This window comes from Pinus tabuliformis, chromosome 2_1, assembly GCF_031772625.1.
Source record: "Pinus tabuliformis cultivar Carrire ecotype Pingquan chromosome 2_1, CPIR1, whole genome shotgun sequence".
Taxonomy (NCBI): Eukaryota; Viridiplantae; Streptophyta; class Pinopsida; order Pinales; family Pinaceae; genus Pinus; species Pinus tabuliformis.
Genome location: NC_142299.1, coordinates 417903486 through 417913507, shown reverse-complemented (window position 1 = coordinate 417913507; position 10022 = coordinate 417903486). Strand labels below are relative to the sequence as shown.

Genomic DNA, 10022 nt, shown 5'->3' with positions numbered 1-10022 from the left:
AGGGTGATTGGAGTCTAATGGTTATGGGATAAGGTAATGACAAAGCCTTGGATAATAAGATCAGAGTTACACATATTCAAGCACACTTTCCACCAAACCCATAAACTAGTGTTTTTACGATATGCAAATTTGCAATGTGTAATAACATATAACAAGAAAGAAATAACCTATAAATGATAAAATCAATAGAGGCTTAAAAGTTATAAATGAGGTAAGGGACATGTCAACTTTAATTTTTTAATGGCTGAAAATGCATGTAATGATAATAAATATCTAGACTTCAACCCTAATTTTATGTGTAAAACATGCAATTAATGTTAGATTTTGCATTTATAATTTTATTAAATATAGTTCCTACCAGTAAAATAGTAACATATAGATGTTAAATTGTTATAAAATTCATATTTAGACCAAACCCTAACCCTAGTTAGTTACCAAAAAATAAGAAAAGAAATTTTTTACAAGGTGATCTCACAACTAGATTAGTGCTTCTATTCAATTAGGTTATTAAGTCAAAGAGGGCGAGGTCAGTGATGGAAGGACTTGGATGAAGAGGGTGGAAGACTAAAGATCTACTCTTATAAATTCTAGCGACTTATTATAATAGGATAATAAAGGTCAAAGGATGCATGCAACAAGTTCCTTTGGATTCTTGAATGTTTGTTTTTGCATAAAATGTCGAGACGAGGTTTCATGGATGATTCTACACTTTTTAATATGGCACAATATAAACGCTAATTTTAGGAAATAACATGCAAAATTGAAGAAAAAAAATGATAATAAACTTACACCAATTAATTAAGATTCACTTCATCAATCCAAAGATAATCTCTTCATGCAAAATATTGTGCCCAAGGAAATTCACTCCATCATTCATCCATAGTGATCAAGAGAAAAAGACAAGAATGTTAGTATGCAATTAGTCACGAGAAAAGAGACATTGTGTGTGATAATGAACAAGAGAGAGTGACTTCCCTCTATTTATATGAGGGGTATTCAAGTCACTGTTCACTAATTTACAACAAAAATCCCTTAAAGTTTGCTTGGAGTGTTAACTAGGATTAAAGGTCACAACCAAACCTTAAGATAAATTTACAAAATAATAAAAAAACATAAGTGTGTAATCCTCCACGCATTTGTGAGGAGAGACTCTCCAACATGATGTCATTCTCCAAAAATGGGTGTCTCCATCAAGCAAGTAATAAATTGGGTCCAAGAGTGCTCCTCACTCCAAGGTACATCATCAAAGTGCATGTATACATCTCCAAGTAACATCTCCTCCACCAAAATGTCATGATCAAGAAGGCTCATGTCACCTTCCTAGGGCATGCATTGGTGATGTGGAATCCCTACGACTAAGCGTAGACATGAACAAAAGGTGTGATATCCCTCCTAAGCCATCCCAAGTGGTCTCCATCATAATCTGGGCCTTAGAACATGGCAACGTCCATCAAATAAGTGCAAGGCCAGTGTGGGGGGATCCTAGGTCCACTTCGACACACCATCAATCAAACTAATGCCTTGGATTCATGGCTTAATGTTTCATATCTAGAGGTATAGTAAAGGGAATTTTACCATGTGGAGGCTCCTCAAAACCAATACTCATATCAAGAGGGAAACATTGGGGTTGCATTGTTATATTCTCTTAAACCTAGGCTAGATGTCCTCTTCATTATGATGGAAAGGTGTCAAGCCATCCCTTAAGGGATGTCTACTGTACATATGATGAACCACTTGAAAAATACTCTCAATATCAAGTTATGTCAACGACAATAGGGACAAAAACCATTAAAGCAACATAATGGACCATACTCAATGTTAGGGGTGAAAAATTACTTCACACAGACCTTACTTTCAAATGTATTTCTAGCTCATGATTTTAGACAAATTACCACACTTATGTTTGGGATGATTACTCAATTATCCCTATTAGGTGTTTCCAAACCTTAAGGGGAAGGACATTTCATAGGTTGGCCCATTAATCCAGAGATGCATGTGATAATATGGTCATGGAATGGGAAAGGCTTCAAGGAAGATGGCCATAGAACTGATACTAGCTAAAGGAGGTCCAACTATTTGAATATAATAATGAGAAGAGGAGAAATCATGGAGGTATAAGATACTTATTTACTTGGATTGCTTTTTCCATGCCTCTTATGCACCAAGTTAACTTTAGTGATTTGCCTTTCTTCATGCATTACTTAGGTGACCTAGCTTCCTTGGTGTTTTTCCAACACCCATTATAGATGCAACAATTTATCATTCATTAGGGTTGGGACATTCAAAAGTTCACTTAGATAGAACATGAAATTATTAGGAATTGGGTGATGGCTAGTGAGGGGGATATAAGTTATTCTAGGCTTTTTCCCACATGCTTATTTCAATTGCATCAACCTCTTAGGGAAAAAATTCAGGCCTTGGCCTATAGATGAGGCTATAAGGTGCCAATATTAATGACCAATGACAATCAACCCAAATAATGGAAGTGAATATAAGGGAAACATGGAATCTGACAAGTATGGATTACCTTGGGCACACTATATCAATTAGTGACTCCTATTAGTGTTTGTACTAATAGTGGAAGAAAAGGGCCTTAGTGAAGGACACACTAGACTAGAGACAAAGGATAATCTCCTAAATAAAACATCAGAACAAGGGTACAATCAAAAGCAGTCAATCATCCAGCTTGGCCTATGATTCACATTAGTGTGCCCCAAAACATTTACTGAAAGCATAGGTGGCGAGATCTAAAGGAAAGGTATTTTTGAATCATCATAAGGATGCTAGATAGCTAGCTAACCAATGGGCAGGAAACATTTCTCATACGGGTTACCCACTTTTGGTGGGTAATAGCATTTAAAGGGATGATGAATGTATTATGGTCACAATCATGGAATATGTCCATTTCGTAGTTAATGGTAGTAAATAGGTCCACTAATTAGTTAAGAGAAAATAATATAATAATGAGGGGTATTTGTCATACAATCGTATCAATACTTATGAAGAAGTATAAATACAAGAGTATCATTGTATTAAATGTGTTGGATGTATTATTTTATAAAAAGCATGATTTTTGGAGTGATTTATTCCATAATGAATATTTGATGGTGCCACAATAATTTAAGGTTTTCACTTTTTATGCTATGAATGTTTTGGTGTTTTTGAAGACAACAATTTAATTCTCAAGCCTAGGAGTTGGTTTTTCATTTATTTTTTCTTGTATTGTACATATAAGAGAAAATAAATAAAATACTAACCCTTAATCTTGAGGCTTAAACCCTCGGCTTCAAAATACCAAAACATTCACAAAATAATGAACACAAGAATACAGAGGTAGGTTAATGGAACACTATCAAATACTTTTTATGAAATGAATCACTTCAAAACTCATGTTTACTACCAAACAATATCCAACATTCAACATATCTCAATGCAATGTGTATTTTTAGTTTCCCACATGTATTCGTAGGGATCTAGGACAACTACCATTATCATTATATTATTTATTTTTAAATGAGTTTATTTGTCACCCATAAACTACTGAATTAATATCTCCAATGGTTATGGTCACATTGTATTAATTATTCCATTGGGTACCTCGTTAGTTATTAAAAAATATATTCACTAGGTACATTACATTTGAGGTATAAATGTTTTGGTATTTATGAAGACAAGGTTTCATTCTTAATATTAACAATTGATCTTTCATATTTTGATCTTTACTATAAATGTTCACTACAAGTGGCGTGAGAGCTCTTTATTGGGTGTAAAGTGTAAGACTTTTTGTTTTTGTTTTTCTTGCCGATTTTGAAGGTGAAAAGGGGATGACAACAATTAAATATACTTTTAAACTATTGATGTAGCCACTACAACAACCACAAATTTTCGACACCTTCAAAAATTTGGAGTCCCCCTTCTTTTCTTCTCCAACGGATAATGCTCAATAGCTCCTATATGTTCAATTCTCTTTGTTAAATTTTAGTGAAATATTTCTTTTGCATATTCTTGCTTCAACACAGCACATTGTAATTCTACATCTCAGAATTGTGATAACAATGTCCCGTCGTAAATTAAACCAGTAATTGCACTTTGGCCCATGGAAATGTGACTATGCATCACTTGTTGCACCACCTTAAGATACCTCGTAGGATTTCGCGCAAAAGCGCATATAATGCACAAAACCCCTCACACGTGGAAAAATATATACAAGGGAATCCCTATATCATTTTACATTGAATTTTTATTCTCTGAGTTCTTAGTGGCATTGCACAAGGAGACACAACTTGTCATGATCTATTGTAAACACACTATTTTATGGGTTTGGTGGAAAGTGTGCTTAAACATTTGTAACTCTCATCTTATTATCCAAGGCTTTGTCATTACCTTCTTCCATAGCCATTAGACTCCAATCACCCTTGAGCCCTCTTTTATTGAAGAATTCTCTAGAAGATTTATCTATAAGATCCTTCGAGAGTCATTTAGCTTGAAGCCCTAGTCATATAACCTCTAATATTTACCAAGGAAATGTCCCCTGTGAGAATAACATCCAATCACAAAATAGTAAGACAGACATCATTGAAGCGACAATGGTGGCTAATCTATTTATTGTTATAAGAGATAAATTTTCTAATGAGTCTTTGCACTAGGTTCGCTCAATTTTGCAGTAACGAGTACTTTCCTAAGAAACCCCCATATTATCCTCCCTAACTTCATTATAAATGAATTATTATTATATTCAAGACCAATATTTACTTTTATGTTCACTATTTGATTTTTCGCCTTTTGAATCTCAAATGTTCATCCAAGTAGTTTCATGAATATGACAACGAAAAGTGATAAAATTGTGATTTTGAATTGTACTTATGCAATTTATATTGATTCAAACCCTAATTGTTTTCCATTTTCATTTTAGATGACTCTAATACTTATATTGTTAAGATAATTCATTTATCACCAAATTTAATTTTAAATTTTATTTCAAGATTATTCTAACTAGTAATAAACCGAACTAAAAACTTAAAATACCTAATAGTAGGCTTACTTTAAAAAATATATAAAAATAAGTTGCAAACCACATCATATTGTGCATTCATGAACTTAACAAATATAAAATTCATGGTAGTTAAATTTGGACAACAAAATATCTACATGTTTGGTGAAGTCATGAAGTTCACTTAGTAAGGCCAAAGAGTCCCATGTTAGCCTATGATGTTGGTTATAATTTACAATGATAAAAAAATATCCAAACACTGTTGATGCTCTAATGTACATTTGAATTTAAAACTAAAATTTAAAGACATAAAAAGAAAATAAGGAGAAGGAGATATATGACAGGGTTTTAAGGATTTCTTCAAAAACCTATGCAACCAAATCAATTAAGGTCTTTAGTGTAGACTTCTTCAATCAAATTTGCATCCATATAGGCATTGCTATATCAAATAAACTCAGTGCAATCAATACTTCACCAATTTGACATGTATAAGCTCAAGTAAAGTAGAGAAACGCTTAGCCATCTCAAGTTGTGATAATGTACTATATATTGAATCTATAATTAAATTACTTTTTAAGTTCAAATGGTGAAAATTCTTGATTTCTAAAATCAACTTTAGTACATTAAAGGTTAGGTTCTAAAAAGTGATCAATTGAAATTCCTTACCTATAAGATCTCTATCATAGTTTATCATTTAATATAATTGATAATTATTAGGTGAACAATGGATATATGTGTAAAAGAGGGTATTGTAAACCATATACTTCTCTAACTAAATGTTACACCTATATACTCTGAAGCAGAAATATTGCAACTGCTGATTACTAACGGAATGGTCGATAGACATGTAAAGGATGACCATTTGAGAGTGCATTGTAAATAATATTTTTGGCTAAAGACCAGCTAAAAGCTACATCAAAACTCTGAAAGAACAAATATATACAATATGATCATTTAATGATATGCAATGTTCATATGTACTATGAGAGTTTGCAATGTTTTTTAGGTTTATCACCATCAAAATTCAATATGGTTCAATTTTTTAGATTTAACACCTTCACAATTCAATATGGTTCAAACTAAAAATCTATTAAAACATATAAGGGAAGTGGGTTAAACTAAGGGATATGTATTTAGTAGAAAGATTTGTAATTGTTATGGATATCAAATAGAGAAGATCCATAAAGCATAACACCCCAAACTGCTTAAAACAAATGATCAAGCATATTTTCAATAGGTCAAAACCATCCCAAAAAAGTTATAAAGCAATAAACTTTGTAAAAATGTCTCGCATAAATCAAGGACACGATCCATGAAATTATACAACAATTTTTTTCAATAAAACAACTAATCATTCCAAAACCTACCATTTCTAGGTTTATGATCATGAAATAATAAAAGCAGTGGAAAGATCATATGCAATAAGGATAGCATCTATGATACATATGCTGTGATTACAAGCAAAAATAGTATCTCCTCCAAATATGTTTCTATAGAATATTTTCCAAATAGCAGTGATTCTGCCTCCAACAGAAATCCATCTAATGGTGATCAAACCATTTACAAAGGTGCTCTCTTTATAACTCTATAGAAGATAGAAACTAAAAATGAAACCTAAACATCGTTTCCTGATATCCCGAAGCTCTATATCAAAGAGAAGGAAAAATGACACCTTAGAAGTGCCAAAATGTACAACTTTTGTATATTACCATATCCATCTCAAACTCAAACATGACAATCAAACAGATAATTATAAGAGCACAATAACTCTACTTAAAAAATAAAATTAAATAAGATGCAACTCAAGTCAGATTCTTAAAGAATTTCCAATTTGAGATTTACATAATTATAGAGAACATCAGCTGTATTTCCCAAAAATAAGGTAGGCACCTTAATCTTTGATGCCCCAAGTACAAATATCATAACTCTTTAAACCATAGGATTGTGTTGCTTCCAGAACCACCCATAAGAGGTAAGCAAGCAAAGCATCAAGCATCGAAACCATGAATTGATTGACTCAATTGTGACAACCTGATTCCTAAGCTTGAACCTCATAATCTTCTCAAAGAATTTGTCTGTAGTTTCTTAGCAGTTCTTCATTTGGGAAATTCATATAATCAATTATTTTAATTTTTTGTTGTATTTGACTAAGGACATTAATGTCATCATTTTTTGTTCATCATTCAAAGGTGACCTCACTATAATCAAATCCTTTTCCAGGCAAGGTATGGTGAACAAGGAGTCCAACTACAAGATAAAAAATACAACTTTAAAAGAAAAAAATAATAAAAATCTTTCATTGAGATTTCCATTTTTCCAACAAAAACACTAACGAAAAAATAAAATGCAAAGATAGCAACCAACATCCCAAACAATATTTTATAATTTAGAGATGAACAAGCTTTCTTGTGCCAAGTTGTTTCTTTGTGAAAGTGCAACAAATATGGCACAATGTACTTCAAAATTGATTAATCTTGGATGGCTATTGAAAAAATCAACAAAGTCCATCTTAGGAAAGGGTTGCAGTCTTTCTGCATCTCCGCTAAACTCAATTTTCATTACCAAATGCTTCACATCAGTTCCAAATTGCAAAAACTGTGTTTATGGCATCCCAATACCACTGCAATCCCTAAATGGATAGATGCTCTAAAATTCAAACTTATTTACTTTCCTAGGAAATAAAACAATTTGAAATATTACCAAAACAAAATAAGACAGAAATTAGAATAAAGGTATGCATTTAAAAGAAAATGAAATGAAACAGAAGAGCTAAAAGCAAATATGTAAGAGCATCTTAAAACATAATTTGTAAACTAGCATTGTTTTCTATTGAAAGCCACATTAGGGAGTGAATTCCCTTTATACGAATCAACGCGGCTCCTTGTACATCAAAGGATTGAAGTTTGGGAGCAATTATGTTGACAGAGCAATCACCTATACCATAAAATTCCAATCTGCACTACTCTAGAAGTTGCAAATCAATGATCACCACTTTGACACCATCATAGCCTAGCAAATTCAAACACATTAGCATCAGACACACATGAATGATGTTGTATAATGAAAAATCACGTGTATGAATACCAACAACTTCCAATGTATGAAGGATCATGAAAGGGCTCCAATTTGGTGCTTGTGATAGATGAACACCCATAACTTGAGGCTTTCAATATGAGGCAAGGAACAAATGTAATCAAGCTTAGTGGGAAAATTAGGTACAAGACCTTTTACTACAAGATTATTGAGTCGAAGTTCCAAGTGCTTCAATGAATTGCATGTGTGTGACAACCAAGCTCATAAGCTATTCCCAGAAAAATGGAAATAAACAATTAGCCCTTCCAATGCAGACGTTGAAAATACCATGCGGCTTACAACAACATTTCACTCAGTCAATCCCCCATCACAAAAATTTCTTGAAAAATAAAGGCTCTGAATGTTTCTGATTTCCTCTCTCCATTTTTTTACTAACACAACAACACATGGCCACATCTCTGACATTCTTTACAAATGAGAGCATGCGTTGCACTACTGCATGATGGAAACACATCCATAATCTCCCTCAAAGAATCATCATCAATATCCATGGTGTCAGCCATTGCAAAGGTTTTTTTTTCTTCACAAACACCTATTAGGAATTTGACCATAACCCAACAATGCCAACCTCCTAAAAACCAGTGCTTGGATATATAAATTGTATTGCTCTCTCCTCCTTCAATCATATATATGAAGAATTTCAATAGGAAACCTAAATGAAATCTCAAAAGCCAAAAAGGGCATAGACTGTAGCTCAAAGACTAATAAGATCACAAACTCCATAGAATACATTAAGACTCAGATCGTCAACGTACGAGGAAAGTTCAACAAATTCGATGAACCTTTTTTGAGGCAATACCTGATTTTAGAGACAAAAATACTTAAAATTAAAAAACCACATAAAACCCATCAAAATTGAAACCTGAAACCAATGAAAAGAAACCTAGATCATTTAATGCAAAGGAAAAACTACTGTCAGAGGATTTTCACACTGCAATACATACACTGACCTGCGATTTTGCCCATAAACATATTTGAGCATTTTGAACAAATAATGCAATGGTGAGATTGAACAAAAAATGTTTTCAAAAAATGAACAAATGCAATAGATCCTTACTTACCTAGAAGATATTGAAACAGTGAAGGAGCCATGGTGGGTCTTCTAGTAATATTTGTGTGGGCTGTCTCTCCTCTTACGTTTTTCTTTTGCAGGTACCTACGATGATTTTAAAAACATTTCTTCTATGCCCTCCTAGTGGTTGGGCACGTCTAGGTATAGAGACTCTGAATTCAAACGATTAAATTTGAAAGACAATGACACGGTCAATTCTGTTGGATATGTAGAGTTCAAGCCCTGCACAGGGAGGTCGATGAGTTTTGGAGAAGCAGGGAGGTAGGGAGGTCAACGAGCTTTGGTGCGGTGGGAGGGTGAGGCGTTCTAGCGTGGCCTGGGTTTGTGTCTGGTTTGGAATTCAAGTCACCCACCCACCATCTTCATTGCATTAATGATGGAGTAGGGTCACCTAGCTGGACGAAGGATGTGACCAATCGAATCTGAAATATTTTGATTCTCACAGATTCTAATAGTCAAATCAGAAACGGAACACCTCGAAAAAATGCCGACCAAAACCGAAATATTTTCCAAACAAGAATGGAATCTAGGCAATTCCTCTGCCTTAAATATTAATTGCCTTATCCAACTCACTTAAAGACTTGAAGAGTATGCACATTTACTCTTATCCCTAATTTTTCCAACTCACTTAAAGATCCGAAGAGTCCGCACATTTATCTTTCGCATTTTCAAAATTTTCAAGTTTACTCAGGGCATCTGTGATCATTTCAATCAAATTTGGGTACCCCAAAGAGAGAATGTGTTATACAAATTTGGGTACCCCAAAGAGATAGTTATGGATCAGGGAGCTCAATTCACATCAAATTTTATCGAGAATCTATTAAGGTAGCATCATATCAAACACAAAAAATCTACTTCCTATCACCC

General features: G+C 33.4%; 1 pseudogene; it reads right to left on the bottom strand.

The window, feature by feature from the left end:
- Positions 1-6919: 6919 nt before the first annotated feature.
- On the bottom strand, positions 6920-8586 carry LOC149200686 (F-box protein At1g10780 pseudogene; annotated as a pseudogene).
- Between the last annotated feature and the right edge of the window lie 1436 nt (positions 8587-10022).